Genomic DNA, 22,904 nt, shown 5'->3' on the forward strand with positions numbered 1-22,904 from the left:
GTTAATCAATCTAAATAAGTAAAATAAGCCAATCAAATAGTGTTCTAAAAACTGACCTGAAAGCAAAACCATTTGGCCATTCGATCTGAATAAATCAGCCCATGACATTTTAAAAAATAAAAAATAAAATAACCTAACAACCATTCATCAGGTTGAACAATTTAGCAGTTCAACCATCTAGAATCAATTATTTGTTGACCAAGTCAAGGTTTTAGGGAGAAAATTCCAAGAGAAGTATAAAAAGGAATTGAGCAGTTGACTAGTTCTTGGTTCAACCACCTAGGCCAAACAATTATTTTAAAACCATGCAATTAATTTAATTAACTAATTAATTAAGTAAACTAATAACTAAAGTAATCTAAGTAAATAGAGCAATTAAATAAGTTAAGCTAATTAAACTAAATGAGTTAATTAAACTAATAACTAAAGTAATCTATATATATATATATAGATCTGTTGTCAAATGCCAATTGAAAGCACTAATTTTCTCCATTTTCGTTTTTTTTCTGTTAAACTTAAATACTGTTATATCTAGTTATTTTTTCTTTTTCTTCCAGCAGGATGGTAGAAATATCTCCATTTCCGTCTTCGGATTATATTCATTGCTGGAAATCAAGAAGCATCCTCTTGTTTCTGGGAGCTTGCGAAGTTGCTTGACATTGTACCTCCAATTAAATGCTTTCTGAAACATTGATATCTTCAGTTATATGCCTTTTGTTTGACTTCAGACGTGGAATATTTATTTTCCCATGATCGAGTTCTTAGGTTTTGACTGTATGAACACTAACGTCATTGATTTCTCTCATTATCAGTTTTCTTTTCATTCCGACAATAACAAAGCAATTTAATGCAGTTTGAGCAGCCTTCCTGGTCACTGGAAAAGAAAAAAAAAAAAAAAAAGAAAAAACAAAAATAGATGGAAACTTTTGTAATAGAACCGCAACATGAACAAGAGAGGAGCAAGAACTTTGTAGTGGGTAGACATGACTCAACTGGAGATTTGCAACTTTCTAATTTAAATTTGAGCGCAGAACTATTAATTTCAGTGTATGTCAATGGATTCTTGGGCTACATTTGTTTTTGCTAAATTTAGAGCATTTTTATTCTAAAGGCTTAAATCAAAAGATTTAAGCGCTCATAGGTTAAGGATGATTTTGGGCAATCTTACTGGGTTAAACACAAATAATTGTGGGAATTGGGGAGTTACTGGGTTAAACACAAATAATAAAAATTTTAACTGACCAAAACTTCCTTGGATCTTAGAAATCTAGTTAAAGACAAAGGTTTGAATGCCAACTGTTTGACCCTCTTGGCATGCTTTATCCCATAAGCTATAATTAGGGCTTAACATGTAAGCTAAACACAGGATCAAAGTTAACTCTTCAATAAACGTAAACCTTTTTAGATGGACTAAAAGCACGAAGATAGGAAACTAGGATCTCTAAAATCTAAACATAGAAGGCAAAACGTTTGGATATATATTTTGAGGCAGTTGGAGGTGTTACATTAGATTCGTTGGATTTGTATTTGTAGTGTTTTCTCTAATTGTCAAAGCAATGTGATTTTGAAGCTCCCTGCTCTTCCTATATGATTATATTTCCAGTTCTAGTCAAGCTGTATACAAATTCTATTTGAAAGTTGAAACTCTAACCTTATTCACCTGCTCTCCTGCTCTTTATTTTTATTTCTATTATTTTCAGTTCCTTAGGGTATGACTGGAGATCCTATTAATTATCATACTGATAACATTCTTGCTGCCATATTTCTTTTATACATTTTCTTCCCACATGTAGTTTTGATTGACAGACTAAGCTAAAATTTAGAGTACATATGTATGTATGATGTCAAGATCAAGGTTCAAAGTATCAATACACTCAATACGCATGAACATGTGTATCGGGTGTTGCGGGTGAGTAGAATGCCATCTTTTTTTTTGTTTCATATTTTCATGGAGATTATAATTGTATTATTAAACATTTAAAAATGAAAATTCCCAAAAGCCTTAAAACAGGTGTTTCGAGACTTGATGATACAATTCGATATGCTCGATATGTGGTGTGTCATATCAAAACTTTGAACCTTGGTCAAGATATGGTGTGGACACTGATGAACCTATATTCTAATAAATAAGGTTGTCGCCTGTATTTCTCATAAATCTGTACAACATGAAAACACTAAACATATCAAAAGGGACAAGCATTTCATCCATGAAAAATGGCTTCTAAAGAGATATTTACCCTTTATGATGATTGATGAGCAACTAGCAGATGCTACTAGAAAGGAAATTCCTAGATGTAAGTTCTCCATAGTTCTAAGCTGTTAGAATTGTTAGAATTAGTTAACAAAGGGCATTATTGTCTTTTTCATGTTAATTTTCTCTCTTATGTATGTTGTAACTTGCCTAAGGGTATTGTAGTCATTTCAGCTTTAGTAGAATGCTAATACAACCTGGGTTGACAGTAAGGAGAGGAGATTAGATTTCTCCTAGCTAGTCTTCCTCTTTCTTCTCCTTTTCTTCTCTTTCTCTTCCTATCTTCTTCTCTTTCTTTCTCCTATCATTTCCTTCACCTTTTCTTTTCTTTATTAAAGTTGGAACATGGTATCAAAGCCTTGAGGTCGACTGTACTGTTCACGGCACTGTTTACGTCTCAACTTTTTTGTGCCCTAGGAATAGAGAATATTTTCTATTCTTTGATGGAGAGGAAAAGGACTTAAGAGGACTGATCGCCCACTTGGAAAAGAGGTTTTAATGCCTCAAATTGCAGTGTTGTGTGAGTTGGTGGTGTTTTTTTCTAAAAGCCCTCTATTCGGCATTTTGAAAAGGGCAAACGTGTGATGTTTTGAGTTGTGAGGTAGCTACTCCTCAATGTGTGGTGATTTTGTAGTGGTTTGTGGTGTGGTGACACCTTGTGGTAAGTGTATAATCTTTCTCAAGTGTTTCTAAAGTAGAGGGCTGATGTTTTTCCTAAAGAAAAAAGTGTGTTACAGTAGTTGGATGCTAGCTGTTTTACAATTTGCCTATGTGATAAATCAGTGATCTCTTCTCACTTATGGCTTCATCAAATAGTAGCACTAAACCTACAGTAGTTGTGCAATCAGATTTCATGACTTCTCAATGAACTACGGTGAAACTCAATGGTACTAATTATATCCCATGGGCCAAATCGGTTGGGGTATCTCTTATTGCAAGAGACAAGTTGAAGTACATCAATGAGGGTCCATTGAAAAGTGAATCAAAAGGGTACAAGAATGCCCAAATTATGACATCCCTTTGGAATAGTATGGAGAATCACATTAGTGTGAACCCTATGTTTCTAGACATGACCAAGGAGATTTGGGACCATACCAAACAATTGTATTCTGGACAAGACAATGTCACAAGAATTTACTAGTTATACCAAGATTATTTTTCTCTTCAACAAGGGAATAGAAGTGTTGAAGAATACTATGCTTTTCTAAGAAGCTTAAGGAATTATCTCAATGTTTATCAATCCCTATCCATTGATTTGAATATTCAACAAGAACAATGAGAACATCTAGATGTGGCAAGATTTTTATCTGGGTTGAGGTCTGAATTTGAATTAGTGCAAGCCCAAATCTTAGGGAGTAGTGATCTTCCATCATTGTCTGAGGTTTTCTCCCTCGTAAGGAGAGCCTCAAATCCACATAATGATCATCCCCCATCTTCAGAGAGATCAGCCATGGTGTAGGGGGAAGTAATGTGAGGGGTTTTGGTTGTGAGTGCTCACATTGTAGACGAAAAAGTCACAAAAATCAACTTTTGTTATGATCATTATGGCCCTCCATCTTCCTGGGCTAACCATGCAAAGGTGAAAGGTGACTTTGGGAGTCTTAGTGTGATTGCAGATGCTCCTTCTTCCAATGTTGGTAATGATAAAGGCACAATCTCAATCTCACGTGAGGAGTATGAAAAACTTAGCTAGTTTACCTCATTTACTTTTGCCACTGCTACACTTGTGAAGTCAGGTACGACCACCGCCATGATTATCCTTCATACTGTGTCTTTTAGGATCTCAAAACGGGGAAGACGATTGGTGGCGGTCATAAAGTTGGAGGACTGTACTACTTGGATGACCATGGTCCTCAGAAGGCTCTTCATTCTTCTCTTACGTGGCATTGTCGTCTTGGTTATCATTCTCTTTGTGTTTTGAAGAAGAAAGTACCAACTTTGGGGTCTGTAACTCAACTAGATTGTGAGTCATGTCAGTTATGTAAACATCATATAGTGCCTTTTGTTCTTAGGGATGATAAGAAAGTATTGAGTCATTTTGCTTTAGTCCACTCCAATGTTTGGGGTTCTAGTTATGTGTCATCTTATAATGGATTTAGATATTTTTTAACATTTATTGATGAAAATTCAAGAATGACATGGATTTACTTAATGAAGGATCGTTCAAAACTGTTATCTATTTTTCTATCTTTTCATGCTGAGATAAGGAATCATTTTGGTGCATGCATTAAAATGTTTCGTTCTGATAATGCCAAGGAATACTTTCATAATAATTTTCAGTCTTATTTTGACTCTCATGGTATTATACATCAATCCTCATGGTATTTACGAAAAGCTTTTGTTGCTCCGGATGTTACCTTCTTTGAGAGTTTACCCTATTTCTCTAGACGTGATCTTTTTCCTTTTATTCCTCTTCCTTCTGACTTTGGTGACGTCTTTATTCCCTTGCCTACTATGGAGGAGCCTATTCGACCATCTATCCCCAGAGTGTACTCTAGATGCAATAAACAACCAAAATTGTTGCCAATAATTGATCCAACTCCAACTTCTGACATGCCACTAGAGTCTTTGCCGTTGACAAAGCCACCATCCTCAGATCTTGATTTCCCTATTGCTCTTCGTAAGGGTAAGCACACTTGCACATATCATCCCCTTTCTTGGTATGTATCATTCACATCAACATTTCATTTCCCTTCTAATGTAGCACAATCCGGTCACTCCTATCTGGCACTCACGTGGCTCCTGAGAGGTACTTGATATGAGAGGAAAAAGGAAGAACTCCCGAGGGAAAAAGGAAGAAGTTTCCCTTCTATCCTGAGGGCTTTTATAGGGACACTCACATTAGGTTGGGCATAACCGCCACTGGGCTCCTGCCACAGCCGTTACCTGCCAGGGCTGCGTAGGTGGCTGTTGTGGTGTACGCTTTGCCCAGGTGAGTGACACGTTTCCAAAGTGGCAGGCACGCCTTTGCCTGTTGAGAGATGTGGATGCAGACTGTCGGAAGGATTGGGACTGCGCCGTCAGTAGAGGATATGGTGCAGTCTGACCGGTACGGTCTGTCAGTCGGAAGCTTCTTGGAGGGCGCTAGCACGGCTCGTTTGCGAGCTATCTCGTAGCGAGCTTGGGATACTCCAGGATTACCTTAGTGGAATTGGTCCTCGGAATGACTTCTGTTAGGGAGCTCGAGCGAGCTAATAACTTTAGCTCACGAGCTACAGTTGCCTCGGGGTATCTCTTCCAAGATAGCACGAGGAACCCGGAGTTCGCCTTGCGGCGGACTCCTCCCCTCGTGAGTTGTAACATAGCGGACTGCTTCGTGGGCCCGTCACTTGGTCGCTTCGGGCTTCAGGGCTAGGTTGTCGCTCATGCTAAGTCGGTGCCTACGTGTCACCGTTTCATAGGTCGGGTCAAATCATCCCTCATCAATTGCCCCCCACTCCTCGAGCTAAGAGTACTGCCTTAGCGCGGGGAGTTTATGAAGTGCGACGGACTGATTTGACTAAAATTCAAACTTGATTGACTGTCCTTATTAAATGCATTCACGGGAATCAAGAGATTTTCTGACTTTCTTGACTTTTCGGATTCCGAAAACATGCTGAGGTGGCCTTTAACTCTGAACGTCGTGCAGCTGTGACTACCTTAACTATGGAAGACGTGCCGCCAATCGCCTTCGGTTTTTAGAAGGCATGCGGTCAGGGCACCCGCGGACCATTGGATCTGCTTTGATCTGGGCCGTCAATTTGGAAGGGTGGAGACTATAAATAGGGGGCCCCCTCGGGCTCTACTTTCTCCCACGCCATTTTGCTGTCTTTGGATTCTGTGGTTGCGCACTTCACCTAGTCTACCCGAGTTCCTCAGTTTGCTTCGTTCCGTCTACTCTGGTGAGTCCCAATTGTTGTCAGCCATGTCTAGGTATCCATATCACACCTATCACAGGGGCAATAGCCAGGATGATGATGCTCCCTCGAGCTCGGAGGGTGCCTGGGAGCAGATCTCGGAGGCTCGGGAGGCCTCTGGGGACATGGTGTCTACTTCTAGGGGGAGGGAGTCTGATACCTTTGGCCCTTCCTTAATGACAACGGAGAGACTTAGGTTTCTGATCTGCTACTTTCGCCTCCCTAGGGACCTGGTTTACAGCCTCCCTACTGGTAACTTCCCTTGGGAGCACGGTCCCGATGACATAGTAATCTTTCAGGAACAACTCAAGGTCGGCTTGCGTCTCCCCCTACACCCCTTGATAGTGGAGGTGTTAAATCACTTCAACGTCACTATTGACCAATTTCATCTCAACGCCATTCAAAACATGGTTGGGACTATATCCTTGTGTCACGAGTACTACCTTCCTCTGGACCTTGATATTTTTGTCTCTATCCTTTGTATAAAGAACGCTGCTCCTGGGGTTCCTCCGGAGAGGCGCTTTTATTATCTCTCTCCCTGTCGCGGCTATAAGCTCTTGTACGAGCTGCCGAATAAGATTCTTGCCTAGAAGCGGGACTACTTTGTGGTCCGTAACCCCGAGGGGTGGCCCTTTCTCACTGCTTGGAGGGACGCCATCCAGGACCCCGAGGCCGAGCTGGACCCTGAGATTCGGAAAACGATGTTGTCCTGGGCGTCGGTAGGCTTCCTTTGCTCGGACTACTTGACCGAGGAGAAGCTCGTGCAGAAAGGCTTGAGCCCGGGTTGGTCGGCCTTTTAGGTCGCGTAGTGCCTTGTGACTATTGTGCACGTGTATTTTGTTTCTTGTTGGACTAATAACTTGTGGTCTTTTTGCAGCCATCATGTCTAGTGCCGATTCACGCCACCTTCTCTCGAGTAGTCAGAGGTGCCATGCGAAGAGGACGCGCCCCGACCGGACCCTTTCTTCAGGAAGAACTGAGTTCGGGTCTGCTGAGCCGGTCCTACCCTCTCCTCCGCCCGAGGTTCCGATGCCCCCTCCTGAGGGGGCTAGTGGGATTAACCCTGAGGGAAACGAGCTCCCTCGACCGGGGGAGGCCCCCTGTAACCCCCTTCAGCCCCGTCCTTACCCCCGATTCCCAGTGGGAAACTGGGAAGGGATAAATGATTATCTGGTAGCTCGCCGGAGGAGCCGGAAGGCAATCACTAATGACGAGATCGCTCAGTGGGGAAACATGGAGCCTAGGGATCTGTCCGCATTCGCCTCTGCCCATTGCATGGTGGTAAGTGACCTTTTTCCCTTTTTCTGTCTTGTTTTGCCCTTTTTCGCTGTCTTCTAATCTTCTTTTCCGTCGATAGGTGAATTCCACCATCCATGCCATGGCTCTCCAGGCGCGCATCCACCGTGTTGACGCCCTCGACCAGCGGGCCACCAACTAGAAGCTCCAGGGCGAGCTCGACCGGATCCGGGGCGAGCTCCACCACACCCGCAAGGGGAGCAAGTCTCAGGAGCTGCTTGTCCACGACCAGGAGGCTCAAATCGCCCGACTTACTGAAGAGAGCGCACGTTACAGGGAGGAATTGTCGAGGATGGTGGCGGAGAGGGAGCTCCTCAAGCAGCAGGTGCGGGACTTGGAGTCCACTCTTCTGAATTGGACTCGAAACTTTGATTAGATGGTGGAGGCTGAGCGAGAGAAAGCGGTCTGGAATTTTAAAGACTCCCAGGAATTTCAGGACCTCCAGGCGAAGTATGGTTCAGGTTCGTACCGCTCAAGGTTTAAGCTCTGCTAGTGGCTGGTTCGGAAGAAGTTCTCCGGTCTACCTTGACGGCATTACTATGAAAGGTCTGTCTCCTGAGACAGCGGACCAAGCAGATGAAGAGGAGCCTGACTCTCCAGAGGATGAGGAGGCGAATCCTTGAGGTGGCGTTTCTCTGGGCTTCTGGTGGCTTCCGGGTGCCGTAAACCCGATCTTTCACAAGTTTTCGGTTGGCGGTTGTGCCCTGTGATAATCAAACCTTTCCCGAGCTGTTTAGCTCGGTTACTACACTTGTTGTTTTTCTTTTCTTCTCTTTCTTTTTTTTTGACAATGAAAGTTTTTTCCTTCTTCTGAGTATGATGAACTCCCTTTATTTTTGCTAAAGCGATCTCATCATTTGAGCTATTAAAGCTACATGCCCGAAGTAGGACTCTTCGGTAGTCGTTATCCCGATTTGTCCTTTAACGTTTAAGGCCTCTATGGTATACCGCGAAGTGATTACTATGTATGCCCGAACTAAGCATTGGTTGGTTATTTCTCAGTTCAACCAATATATTGAGACGAGCTATGCTTTGTAGGGTTTAAACCTGAGCTGCTTACGCCTTTGATATTTTATACCTTGCCTTCACCACTGAAGTGACTAAGTCTTTCTTCACGCCGAGGTCTTTGTTAGCTCGGTGTTTTGGTCCTTGGGATGAAGGAGTGGCTCGTGGCCCACTCTCGGAGTCTGCCCATGCCATGGAGGTGACTGGGTCCTGTTGTGTCGAGGTCATATTAGCTCGGTATTCTGGCCCTTAGGCTTTGGGAGTGGCTCGTGGCCTACTCGATTCTTACAGATAATATTGCCTTAGGTTTACAGTATTCCATGCTCGAGGTACTTGTTTCCCTTCGAGGGTCTCGAGCTCGTATGTTCCTTCCCCGACCACACGTTTCACTCGGTAAGGACCTTCCCAGTTGGACCCGAGTTTGCCAGTGCTGGGCTCAGGCACCATAACTTTACGAAGGGCCAGGTTGCCAACGCGGAGGTTTTGCTTCTTGACCCTGGCGTTATAGTACCGAGCTACTCTCTGCTGGTAGGCTACGGTCCTAATGTACGTGAGGTCCCTTACTTCATCGAGTAGATCGAGGTTGGTATGTAGCTCATCTTCGTTTGTTTGATCACTGTATGTTTCTAGGCGCAATGTAGGTACTTTGATCTCTGTGGGGATCACTGCTTCGGTACCGTAGGTGAGATTGAAGGGTGTTTCTCCCATGGCGGTCTTCTCCGTGGTCTGGTAGGCCCATAGGACACTGGGTAGTTCATCTGCCCACAATCCTTTAGCTCGGTCCAGCCGTGCCTTTAGTCCGCAGAGGATGGCTCTGTTCGTGACTTCTGCCTGACTGTTTGCTTGAGGGTGCGCGACTGAAGTAAAATTCCGTTGGATCCCCATCTCTCGGCACCAGTCTTGAAATTTGGTGTCCTCGAATTGCTTGCCATTATCGGAGATCAATACCTGAGGTTATCCGAAGCGGCACACGATGTTCTTCCAAAAGAAGTTTTGGACATTTCAGGTTGTGATCGTCACGAGGGGCTTGACTTCTACCCACTTGGTAAAATAGTCCACTGCCACTACTAAGAACTTCCTTTCATCCGTTGCTGGCGGGAATGGCCCGAGTAGATCGATGCCCCACTGCGCAAAGGGCCACGGGCTGGTGAGATACTTGAGGTCGGCAGTGGGTTGGTGGTGAATATTGGCATGTCTCTCGCATTTGTCACATTTTCTAACGAGCTCAATAGCGTCTGCCTTCATTGTTGGCCAATAGTACCCTTGTTGGAGTGCCTTTTGGGCGAGGGCCCTGCCCCCCAAGTGCCCACCGCACAGACCCTCATGGGTGTCGTGGAGTACGAGCTTGGCTTCAGTAGGTCGCAAGCAACATAAGTAGGGGAGCGTGTAAGATCTCCGGTATAGTTGTTCGTCTATCATGACATATTTGGTTGCCTGGTGCTGCACTCTTCTAGCTGCATTGCGGTTTGCAAGGAGGGTCCCGTGTAGGAAGAAGCTCGCGAGCGGGTCAATCCAGCTCGGCTCTGCTTGAACGACGGGAGCGACCTCCTCTGCCCCCCTGAGAATGCTGGGCCGAGACAGGTCCTCTATGTACACGGTTCTCATGGTGATGTCGCTGGTGCTGGCTAACCTGGACAGGGCGTCGGCCTCAACGTTCTCTGACCTAGGGATTTGTCTGATAAAGTGTGACTGGAAGTTGAGCAGGGCTTCTTTGACTTTGGTTAGGTAGGCTACCATGGTCGGCTCGCGAGCTTCATACTCGCCAATGGTCTGGTTGACCACGAGCTGGGAGTCGCTGCAGATCACGATGTGCTTGGCTTTTACTTCTCTCCTAAGGCTAGTCTAGCTAGCAACGCCTCGTACTCCGCTTCATTGTTAGGCGCCGCGAACTCGAAGCGTAGCGCGTACTCCAGTTTCATGTCACTTGGGTCATGCAGGACTATTCCGGCTCCGCTGCCCTGTTGGTTCGAGGAGCCATCTACATGAAGGATCCAGGGCTCCTCATCCCAGCTCGCACTTGGCCTAGCTAGGAGAGATGCCACACTGGCTACTACCTCATGGGGTTCAGACTGAACCAGCCTGGGAGCTTCGAGCTCACCCGAACTGGGGACCTCGTGCTCGACCGGCCTAGGGGCTTCGGAGCTGAATGTGCACTCGGCAATGAAATCTGCTAAGGCTGGCCTTAATGGCAGTTCACGACTTGTACTGGAGGTCGTACTCGCTGAGCTCAACGGCCCACTTCGTCAACCAACCAGAGACCTCGGGCTTAAGAAATACTTGCCTCAGGGGTCTGTCAGTGAGGACGATAACAGTATGAGCTTGGAAGTACGGGCAGAGTTTCCGAGCTGTGATTATTAGTGCGTATGCTAGCTTTTCCATTTCCGGGTATCTCGTTTCTGCTCCCTGCAATACTTTACTAACGTAATAGATGGGTCATTAGACCCGATCTACTTCCTTTATTAGTACCGAACTGACCACTTCGTCGCTCGCCGAGAGGTACAGTTCTAAAACATCGCCCTCCTCGTGCCGGGTTAAGGTCGGCACACTAGCGAGGTATTCTTGAGCTCGTCAAACGCGAGCTGACAGTCTTGGGTCCACTCAAACTCTTTGCTCTTGATTGCCTTGAAGAACGACAGACAACGGTCCGCCGATTTGGACATGAAGCGACTCAGGGCGGCTATGCGGCCATTCAACCTTTGAACCTCCTTCAACTTACAGGGTGGTCTCATGTCTAAGATGGCCTTAACCTTATCCGGGTTGGCTTCAATGCCGCGCCGGTTAACGATGTATCCTAGGAACTTACCCGAGGTCACACCGAACACACACTTGTTTGGGTTCAATCTCATATTAAACTTACGCAAAATTTCAAAAACAGAATGCAAGTCTTGTATTAATTCATGTGAGAAATGAGTTTTGACGACCATGTCGTCTACATAGCATTCTACTTTTCTGTCGATTAACGGTGCAAACAATTTATTTACGAGCCTTTGAAAGGTTGCCCCTGCGTTTTTCAAACCAAAGGGCATAACCTTGTAACAGTACATGCCGAATTCCATGATGAAGGCAGTCTTTTCTTCGTCCGCCGGGTCCATCTGGATTTGGTTATAGCCCGAATGGGCGTCCAAGAAACTTAGCAACTCATGCCCTGAGGTCGCGTCTACCAAACGGTCGATTCTGGGGAGCAGGAAGCAGTCTTTCGGGCAAGCCTGGTTCAGGTCGGTGTAGTCGACGCACATGCGCCACTTGCTGTTGGCCTTCTTTACCAAGACGGGGTTGGCTACCCAACTTGGGTAATGGACTTCTCTTATGAAGTCCACTGCGAGGAGCTTCTCGACTTCCTCGTCGACCGCTTTCCACTATTCCGAGGCTAGGTTGCGTTTCTTCTGTCTAACGGGCCTAACTACAAGATCAGTGTTCAGCTTGTGAGTTATGAGTTTGGGGTCTATACCGGGCATCTCTGCCGCGGATCATGCAAAAATATCTAAATTTTGAAGTAAAAAGCTTACCAGTTCGGATCGTAGGGGCTCCTGGACGGAAGAGCCGATCTGAAGCGTCTGAGCTGGGTCTGCTGTTAAGGTCGGGACCGCGACTGTTTCTTCCGTGGGCATGGCTCGCTCTTCGCCTTGCTCCGTGGGTCGTTCCAGTTCGAGGTCATCGGCCACCTTGATTTTCCCCTTCAGGGCGGCAACGTAGCACTTGCGGGACTCGAGCTGGTCGCCCCACGCTACTCCCACACCGAAGTCCGTTGGGAACTTCATAGCCAAGTGGTACGTGGAGACCACCGCCCATAGGACATGGGTGATCGATCGACCTATTATGGCATTGTAGGGGGAGGGGGTCGCTACCACCAGGAAGTTGTGTTCGAATCTGACCACACAAGGCCATTTGCCGATCTCTACAGGTACTGTTACTTTCCCAAGGGGGCGGACTTCCTCTCCGCTGAAGCCCACTAAAGGGGTGTCTGTAGGCTTCAGGTTGCTTCTCTGCAACTGAAGCTGGTCGAGCGCAGCTTTGAAAAGGATGTCGGCTGAGCTGCCTGAGTCCACAAGTACGCGTCTGACCTCGAAGTCGTTGATTCTTAGCTTTATTACGAGTGCATCATCATGGGGGTAGTAGACCCCTCATGCATCGTCTTCTGTGAAGAAAATCGGGTCTCCCATCTTCGGCCGCTTTGGGGGGTTCTGCTCTTCCCGGGTGGCCTCACGAACAGACGTCCGAGCTGCTGCAGAAGTGCAACCCGCAACGATCGAACCTCCCACTATCATGTGGATGGTCCCCCGAACTGGCCTCTCCTCTGGAGGCTGCCTCTACAATTGTTCGGCCAGCCTGCTGCTAGACTCGGGGGCATCTTTACCGTGCTCCCCTTGCCGACCTTCTCTATTATTATTGTTACTATTATTTTGTACAAAGTTTCTGAAATATCCGCGACGGATGAGCTCCTCTATCTCGTCGCAGAGGTTTTTACAACTCTCGGTACTGTGACCGTGATCTTTGTGAAAACTGCAATACAGACTCTTATTTCTTTCATTGGGATTCCCCCTCAGACGGGGTGGCCACTTCACGTACGGGACGTCCTTGATCGCCATCAGGATCTTGGCCCGCTTCGCGTTCAGTGGGGTGTAATCAGCTCGGTCCGCTATAGGAGCCCGGAACAATTGACCCAGCTTTGCCCCCCGAATCATTTCCTTTTTTCTTCGGCTGTCCCCTTGACTGGAAGGCTCTCCTTCTCGCTTTCTTTTTTCGGGTGTGCCCTCGCCCTTTTGGTTGACCTCCTCTTCGGTGGCTATGAACTTGTCCGCATGCTTCAGAAACTTGGTTATGGTCGCGGGTTGGTTGACGACCATGTGCCACTTGAACTCTTTGTGCGTCACGCCCTTCTTGGCTGCTACAAGGCGTACGGCGGGGTCCAGGTGCGGTATCTGCATACAAGCGTCGTTGAACCGCTTGATATAGCCCCGGATGGACTCTCCCTCTCTTTGCGCTATGTTGAGGAGGTTTTCTTCAGTTCGTGGGCACCGTTTGCTGGTGACGAAGTGGGACGTGAAGGCTTGTGCGAACTGCGCCCAACTTCTTATCGACCGGGTGCCAAGTTCCGGACACGTGCGGGTTGCTCCCCTAAAAGTGGTGGAGAAGGCCACGCACATGCACGACTCACTAGCTCGCGCCAGGTGCATCTGTGACTGAAAAGCATCTACGTGGTCATTCGGGTCGAACGACCCGTCATACTTGTCAAGAGGGGGGAGCTTGAAGTCCTTGGGCATTGGGACTGCCAGGAGTTCGGAAGACAGGGGGGACGAAACGAGAGGAGGGGAGCTTTGGCTTCGGCCGAGCTTACCTCTTCTTTGCCCATGAGCTCGGGCAAATCGCGGGAGATAGATCGGCGAGCTCGGCGGCGGCGCCTCTGCTTCTTGGTGGGTTCAGCGTTCGTGTTGCTCACCTCCGCGCTATCTGGAGTGGTTTGCGCAGGGAGTAGCTCGGTCTACTGGTGATGGTTGTGGACAGAGGGGTCCTGCTTGGAGTCTGTTACCAGGATCTCAAACCGGTTTTCAAGGATCGGGGTTCAAAACTTCGACTGCCGAGGTGACATAGACCTGCCGAACCGGGGTCCTCCCGACCTGTCCGCCCGCAGCGAGATCGGGGTAGCTAGTCTCTCCCGTCTGCCGTGGGGGGAGGCCAGATTTTTTGGGAGATTTTGGGGGGCCTGTCCTCGGCCGAAGGGGTGCTCGCTCTGGCGGCGAGACTTGGCTTGCTGTGAGGCTAGGCGCTGAGGCAGGAGATGAGGCTGCTGAAGCTGAGGTTGGGGCAGCTGGGGGAACTGCTGCTGATACTGATACTGGGAGACCTGGTGCAGTACGTGTTGTTGATAGAGCTGAAGTTGTTGGAACTGTTGCATTTGAGCCTGCATGGCTCTCATGCACTGCATCAGGTCCTCCAGCTGGTTCGGGCTGACCGCATGACCGAAGGTTTGGTGAACATCGTTCCAACTGTAGCAGGGAGTGAGGCGATGACAGGTGCCATTGTGAGGGGCACATTCAAGCTGGGGATTCCGTCCGCCGAGAGGGGGATGGTGAACTGTCCGATACAGACAGTAGGAAGTTGGGGTCGTTCCCTGGAGTTATCCATTTCCGTGCTTCGTCCGACGTTGCTAGAGGAAGCCATGAGCGTTGGATTGTTTCGAGGAGGGAAAGAACTGAAAGTGTTTAGAGAGAAAGGCTTTTTGAAGCGTTTCCCACAGACGGTGCCAAATGATGTAGCACAATCCGGTCACTCCTAGCTGGCGCTCACGTGGCTCCTGAGAGGTACCTGAGATGAGAGGAAAAAGGAAGAACTCCCGAGGGGTTTCCCGACGGGAACACTCCGATGCTTAAGTTAGTACTGTGTGCAAGAAGCGAAAGGAGAACGAAGGCTAAGAGTGAGGATGGTGCGTTATCACTATGTTCAGGAGGTCGAAGATTTTAGAAGAAGTTTCCCTTCTATCCTGAGGGCTTTTATAGGGACACTCACATTAGGTCGGGCATAACCGCCACTGGGCTCTTGCCACAACCGTTACCTGCCAGGGCTGCGCAGGTGGCTGTTGTGGTGTACGCTTTGCCCGAGTGAGTGACACGTTTCCAAAGTGGCAGGCACACCTTTGCCTGTTGAGAGACGTGGATGCAGACTGTCGGAAGGACTGGGATTGTGCCGTTAATAAAGGATATGGTGCAGTCTAACCGGTACAGTCTGTCAGTCGGAAGCTTCCTGGAGGGCGCTAGCGCGGCTCATTCGCGAGCTATCTCATAGCGAGCTTGGGATACTCCAGGATTACCTTAGTGGAATTGGTCCTTGGAATGACTTCTGTTAGGGAGCTCGGGCGAGCTAATAACTTTAGCTCGCGAGCTACAGTTGCCTCGGGGTATCTCAAGATAGCACAGGGAACCCGGAGTTCGCCTTGCGGCGGACTCCTCCCCTCGTGAGCTGTAACGTAGCGGACTGCTTTGTGGGCCCGTCACTTGGTCGCTCTGGGCTTCAGGGCTAGGCTGTTGCTCATGCTAAGTCGGTGCCTACATGTCACCGTTTCATAGGTTGGGTCAAATCATCCCTCATCACCTTCTATCCTTTGTTTCTCTACCATGTTCTCTATAGGAAGCCCTCTCATCTCCTAACTAGAAGAAGGTGATGGATGAAGAATTTTACGTTCTTCAATCCAATAATACTTGGGATCTCACTTCCTTACCACCTGGGAAGTAGGTCGTTGGTTGTTGATGGGTTTATATAGTTAAACACTGTCAAGATGGTAGTATTGAGCAATTCAAAGCTCGACTTGTTGCTAAGGGGTATACTCAGACCTATGGTGTGGACTATTTAGAAACCTTCTCTCCTATGGCTAAAATAGGTTATTGTTTGAGTGTTCATTTCCTTAGCTGCCCACTTTGATTGACTCCTATTTCAGCTTGATGTTAAAAAATGCTTTTCTCCATGGTGATCTTCAAGAGGAGGTATATATGGAGCAACCCCCTAGGTATGTTGCTTAGGGGGAGTTAGGAAAGGTGTGTCGATTGAAGAAGGCTATCTATGGGCTGAAGCAATCACCACGAGCATGGTTTGGTCGTTTTAGTAGTGTGGTGCAAGATTTTGGCTTGAAACAATGCAATGTTTATTACTCAATGCATGTTGATGATATTGTTCTCATTAGCAATGATACACATGGATTTGATGAGTTGAAACAAATCCTACAGCAACACTTTCAAACTAAAGATCTAGGATCCTTGAAGTACTTCTTGGAATTGAGGTAGCTCGATCGAAGTGGGGAGTCTCTTTGTCCCAACGAAAGTATGTTTTGGATATGTTGGATGAAATTGGGTTGCTCGGATCCAAGCTAGTTGAGACTTCTATGGATCCCAATGTGAAGATGTCTGATAATCAAGGGGAGCCATTAGAAGATCCTACAAAGTATCGAAGACTAGTAGGCAAGATCTATCTTACCATCACTAGGCCTAACATCTCTTTTAGTGTTGGAGTCCTTAGTCAATTCATGCAGAACCCAACAACTTCTCATTGGGATGGTGTTATGAGGGTGCTGAAGTATCTAAAGGGTGCTCATGGTTGAAGGATTTTGTATAAGAAAGGGGGAGATATGTCTCTGGTAGGGTACTCAAATGCAGATTGGGCAGGGTCTCTAATGGACAAGAAGTCTACTAGAGGTTATTGTACCTTCTTGTGCAGAAATCTCGTTACTTGGAAGAGCAAGAAGTAGAGAGTGGTTGCTAGGATTAGTGCTGAAGCTGAATACAAGGCAATGGCTCATGCTACCTATGAACTAGTTTGGTTGAAACATCTTCTTCAGGAGATGAATATCACAATTTGTCAACCCATTAAATTGTTTTGTGACAACCAAGCTGCAACACATATTGCTTCCAATCTAGTGTTTCATGAAAGGGCTAAACACATTGAAGTTAACTGCCACTTTGTGAGAGAGAAAGTGACAAGTGGAGAGGTTGTTACTCCCTATGTTAAATATGAAGACCAAGTAGTTGATCTTTTTACTAATAGTGTGAGTCGCTCAAGGATGGATTATATTTGTAATAAGTTGGAACTTTATGATATATATGCTCCAGCTTGAGGGGGAGTGTTAGAATTAGTTAATGGGAGCATTATTGTCTTTTTCATGTTATTTTTCTCTCTAATGTCTGTTGTAACTTTCCTAAGGGTTTTGTAGTCATTTCAGCTTTAGTAGAATGCTAATACAACCTAGGTCGATAGTAAGGAGAGGAGATTAGATTTCTCCTAGCTAGTCTTCCTCTTTTCTTCTCCTTTTATTCTCTTTCCCTTCTCTTTCTCTTCCTATCTTCTTCTCTTTCTTTTTCCTATTCTTTTCTTCACCTTTTCTTTTCTTTATTAAAGTTGGAACATAAGCAAGATGGGCATGTATGACATTTTATGGATCAGATTGAGAGGGGTTGTTGGATGATTAGCTGAATACTTATTGTAAGTCATATAGGTGCTGTATACTATAATGAGAACATTTATATCTGTTTTCTTGGTAAACAAACAGTAGAGTATCAGAACAGTGAGAGAAGATAAGGGAGAAGAGAGAAGAGAGAAGAGAGAAGAGAGAAGAGAGAAAAGTTTTGGAGTCAAAACTACTGCTGGCGGCACCAGCCTTTTTGTTATTTATATTAGGGCGACTCACTTTAAAATAAAAGAAGGTAAAATTACATATGTGCCCCTGTGGCACTAAACTAAAGAAAAGACTAACATATTCAACAATATTCTTTTCATCATATGTTTCTAATAAGGAATTAAAAGGGTTGGATAGCTGGTCCTGAATTCCTTGAAATCTTTCTTCTCTTTCTCTTGGATCCTCTCTTTTCTTCTTCTTGTCTACTTTTTGATAAGTGCACCCCAGGTGCAAATTAGGTTTACTCTTTGTAATACTTGTTCTTTTAACTGGAAATTTGTGATAATCACTTGAATCTAATGCTTTTTAGTTTTATATTTGATATAACCTCCAAGTTCATAGGTCTGGACCTTATGAGACTCTGCATCTGAAGAGTAGCTGGAAATATTATAGTATTCAATTCTATCTTCCATTTAACCTGAAAGTCTGTATATTTGGGATGGATACATATCTATAGTATGCATTATATGAAATTTCAATGGTCCTTTCTCTTTTTCCTTTGTTTTTGATGCAGTTAAAAGCTCCAAGAATCTGAAAGTATTCATTTTTTGACGGTGTCTACAGCATGACATGCAAGACTGTCATGAATGGGTCAAGGGTATGATAAAAGCAGAATGGTCATATCTTTAGGTTTTATAAACACGCTCCTATCTTATGATCTCTCAGAGCCAGTCTCTGATGATTCCTTTTCTAGTAATTTTTTAATTGTTATTTATTTACTTTTTGTTGGATTAGGAATTGTTAAAAATGAACTAGTGCAGCTCTGGTGATACTGATAAAAATTTAAGAAATTTCTTGATGCTGTTAAAAGAAAGTATAGGCATTATCTCTAGCCAATGCAAAGTTGTCTTGGAGTAATCGGACTGAATAAGAAACACTTAAGTTTTTCCATGAATTGGGAGTAATAAAATTTGTCAGAGCATTTATAAACCATTTCCCAAGTATAAAATCGATCATTTGAAAACCTTGTAGAAGTAGGTGTTTAAAGGTCTTGTGTCTTTATATGACAAATTCATCATTTTTAAATGTTCAATCTGTACTATTGGGCACCATTTGAAAGAGCTTGGTTCCTTATTGATTTAAATTGTGATCTAATAGCTTAATTTGTAGTTGTTTCCAATGGTCTGTTATAAAACTTTTCTATTTAATTTCTTTCTTTTTTTATTGTGTATTGAGAGGGGGGGGGGGGGGGTAATGTATGCTTTTGGGTTTTGTCTCTTTCCTATCTATTTTAAAGATTCAAACCTGGACACCTTACTATTTATGTTATTTTTATTAGGTACTTATTTATATTTTTATTGGTATTAGGATCAAGAGTTATATTAATGATAGAAACTAAGAGATTACAAAGAGGAAAAAAACAGCAGGATGCACAAAACCACTACGCTGACAAATTACAAGCTCCCCAGATGCCCCAAAAGAAAAGAAAAAGCTCTTTATCTGGAAGTGCTGATCCCTGGCACAACTCATTGCTCTCCAGTCTCTACTCTACTTCTGGCCAAAGAAGGATCTAGATCATTAGAAAATTTCCTAATCCAGCAGAATACAATGTTCCCTTTGGCCACCAAGGATCTAGCCTCTCTGATACAACATTGATGCACTTGTTGATGTAACACTTCTATCTCTCATCCATCCTAACACCACTTGATAGTTTATCTCCTGCTTGTTACCCAGTTTATACCTGTAGAATCTGCCTTCATGGATTTTAACACACTTCCAATACCTGAAGGACCTAAATTACCTGTGAACATCCATTGAGATTGGTCTGATAGATTTGAAGGTGTAGGAGAGACAATATAGGAAGCTTTAGGTTTCTTATTGAATGTTTATGTTCATTGGTAATTGCAAACATGGCTTTTTTATTGAATGCTTAGATTTGTTGGCTTTCTTATGAAATATGTGATGATGAACTTAAAAGTAGTTCCATGTTAATAACTTGCTTGTTATGGACAAATGCACCTTGACAAATTGAAATATTGGATTACTTATAGCCATTGAGCTCAATGGCTCAAGGAAAAGAAGTGGAAGGGAGGGATTGGTGTGCCAAATTGATTTAGAAAAGGCCTATGGTCATGTTAATTGGACCTTCCTAGATTACATGATGGCAAGGATGAATTTTGGGCAGAGATGGAGAAATTGGATGAAATTTTGCGTTACCACCCCAAGTTTTTGAGTTCTTATCAAGGGTCCATCTCAACGGAATTTTAAAGGCTCAAGGGGCTTGAGGAAAGGGGATCCACTGTCCACTTTTCTTCTCCTAATGGTTATGGAAGGTCTAAGTATGATGACAGCTAGAGCATTAGAGTTGGGACTCTTAGAAGGTTTTAAGGTGTGTAACGATGGCACAAAGGTGGAAATCCTACAATTTGCTGATGATACTTTAATTTTTTGCAATGCATCATCAGATCAGGTCCTCAATTCAAGATACTTATTATGCTGGTTTGAAGTGGTCTCTGGACCGAAAATTAATTTGGTCAAATGATGGCAGTGGGGAAAGTTCCAAATGTGCAAGATTTGGCTGAGGTCTTGGGCTGCAAAGTTAAAAGTCTTCCATCCAAGTACCTGGGTTTACTGTTTGGGGGGAAAATGCATCTCAAAAAGTTAATGGAATCCAATAGTAGAAAGGGTAGGTAGGAAGTTGGCATCTAGGAAGGAAAGATATCTATCTAAAGGAGGGAAGTTCACTTTAATAGAGAGTGTTTTGGCATCCCTCCCAGCCTACTGCATGTCTTGTTTCCCAATTTACTCTGAGGTGGTAGGCAGAGTAGAAGAAAAGATGAGAGATTTCCTTTGGATGGGCTGGAAGGACTCTTCTAAGTACCACTTGGTCAAACAATTTAATATAGCATTATTAGGAAGGTGGTATTGGAGCTTCTCAACTAAGAAAAATGAATTATGGAGAACTATCATAGCTGAAAAGCATGGAATCAGTGCCAATGAGTGGGATACAGAAGGCTCCCATCACTCTTACGGGTGTAGAGTGTGGAAAGGTACATTTACAAACCTTACCCCTAGTTTATTAAAGGGATAAAATACAAGGTAAGTGATGAAGAAAATTAAGATTTTGGTTGGTCCCTTGGTATGAAGATAGATCTCTAGGAGATAGATTCCCACTTCTATTTATGGCTGAAACTAAACAAGCTAAGGCTGGTGATTGTTATCATCTAGAAGGAAGCAGGGTAGTATGGACTCCTGTTCGGTTTCTCATTTTCCAATGAATTACTTGGGATTACCTTTGGGGGGGAACCTGAGAGGGAGCAACTTTCGGAGCCCTGTAATTGAAAGATTTATGAAGAGGCTAGCTTCTTTGAAGAAGAGTTATTTGTCTTTGGGGGAATAGGATGAATTTAATCAGATCCACCTTAGCAAATCTTCCTGTTTATTTTCTATCTGTGTTTCGGATTCCAGTGGGGGGTGAGTAGAAGGATTGAGAAGCTCATGAGGGATTTCTTGTGGGAACCACGAGAGGAGAAGAGGGACCATATAGTTAAATGTGAAGTAATGAGGTTTAGGTCTTGGGAATATTTAGGAAAGAAACACAACTTTTCTAGGGAAGTGGCTATGGAGATTGCCTCTAGAATTCGCGCGCGGGAAGGCAACGAAGTTCAGTTCATGAGACCACAGCGGAGTGGAGCAGCCGCAACTGTTGCGCTGTAGTTTTGAATCATGCTGTTAGCGCAACGGCTTGAGCACGTCAGCGCGAAAGCATGCGATGGGCAAAAGTAATTTTTAATATTCATTGGCTTGTGGCAAATGAGTGGGATTTTGGAATTCTGGCCAGAGCTACAAGAGCTGCCCTTTGGAAGTCCATTCATGCCATCCTTCCTTCTTGTCGTTCATCAGGTATAACCCGTGCTCTTTAAAGCTAGTCAAATTCTGGGAGCATTTCTGGTTGGGTAACTCATCTTTGATGGAACAGTTCCTTCCCTCTTTGCCCTCTCTACCTGAAGGGGGGAGCCTATTTCATCTTTCTTGGCTCCCTCTAACTCTAATGTTGGTCTGGGCTGGGATTTTGGTTTTAGAAGAGGGCTTCGAGATATTGAAATTTGTTGTGTATCAAATTTGCTTCAAGCTCTTGGAAAGGTAGTGCTGGACCATTCCAATAGTGATAACCAAATTTGAACCCCCTCTCCCTCTGGTTCCTTTACATGTGTGCCATTCTTTTTGAATTTGATTCAGCCAAGTGATAGTTTGGGAGTGCCTTTTACTGTTAAAGAGGTTTGGACCACTCCTATTCCACTTAGGATTAGTGGTTTTTGCTGGGAAGTTTATCTGGAAAGAATTAACACAAGTAACTTGCTGCAAAGAAAAAAGACCTGGCTGGTGTCTTTCTCCCTATTGGTGTCCTCTCTGCAAGGGTGATGGTGAGTCCTGCTATCACTTATTAATATATTACCCTTTTTTTGGTTCAATTTGAGAATGGTTTCTCTCTTTGTTTGGGTGCAGATGGAACTCCCTGCCTTCTGTACAAAGCCTTTTCTCCTCTAGTTTTGTTAGATGGCAGAAGAAGGGTAGAATTCTTTGGAAATGTACAAGAACGGCTGTCTACTTTATTCTTTGAGAAGAAAGAAATCAAAGAATATTTGTGGAAAAAGAAAGGAGTAGGGAGGTGACAATTGAAGTCATATCCATTAGAGTGGTTCATTGGGTGAAGACATTGAAGATGTTTGAGGGCATTCCAGCAGGTGAGTTGATGAGGAAATGAAATTCCAGCAGGTGAGTTGATGAGGAAATGAAGGTTGCTGACTCCATTCCTGCAAAGGTGAAGTATGGAGAACTTTGATCCCCACCGTCTAGTGGGTTCACAAAATTGAACTTTGATGGAAGCAGTGAAGGCAACCCGGGACCATCTGGTATTGGAGGTGTGTTCAGAAATGAGGAAGGAAAAATTATTTCTCTATTTTCTGGTCCAATAGGGGCGGGTAATGCTCTAAGAACTGAAATACTAGCTGTCATGGAATCAGAAAGCAAAGGACCTGAATTTAAGCAAACTCTCAATTGAGGGCGACTCGAAGTTGGTGATTAGTTGGCTGCTAAAGCAAGGGGTGAAGGGATGAGAGATCCATCCTATGGATGCCCAAAGATTGCGGAATAAGGGGCGAATTTCAAAAATTTTATCTCTCCCTTCAACTGGGAATCGTATTCCCTATTTAGAAAATCATATTTTCAAGGATCAATCTTGAACCATAAACTGAACCAGATCTGAACCAAAAGGAGTGGGAGAGGATTATACCTGATACGAAGAAATACTATCTCCCAATGGAGGTGTTCACGCCCAAGGAAGGATCCAAAATCTGCT

General features: G+C 44.6%; 1 long non-coding RNA gene across 1 annotated transcript; it reads left to right on the forward strand.

Annotated features, from left to right (window-relative positions):
- Nucleotides 1-21,071: 21,071 nt before the first annotated feature.
- LOC148791342 (uncharacterized) lies at nucleotides 21,072-22,645 on the forward strand. Its single transcript, XR_016075950.1, has 3 exons — nucleotides 21,072-21,969; nucleotides 22,052-22,290; nucleotides 22,322-22,645. It is a non-coding gene; the product is annotated as an uncharacterized LOC148791342 (long non-coding RNA).
- The last annotated feature ends 259 nt before the right edge of the window (nucleotides 22,646-22,904 follow it).

This window comes from Nelumbo nucifera, chromosome 5, assembly GCF_055504915.1.
Source record: "Nelumbo nucifera cultivar China Antique chromosome 5, China Antique-T2T, whole genome shotgun sequence".
Classification (NCBI taxonomy): domain Eukaryota; kingdom Viridiplantae; phylum Streptophyta; class Magnoliopsida; order Proteales; family Nelumbonaceae; genus Nelumbo; species Nelumbo nucifera.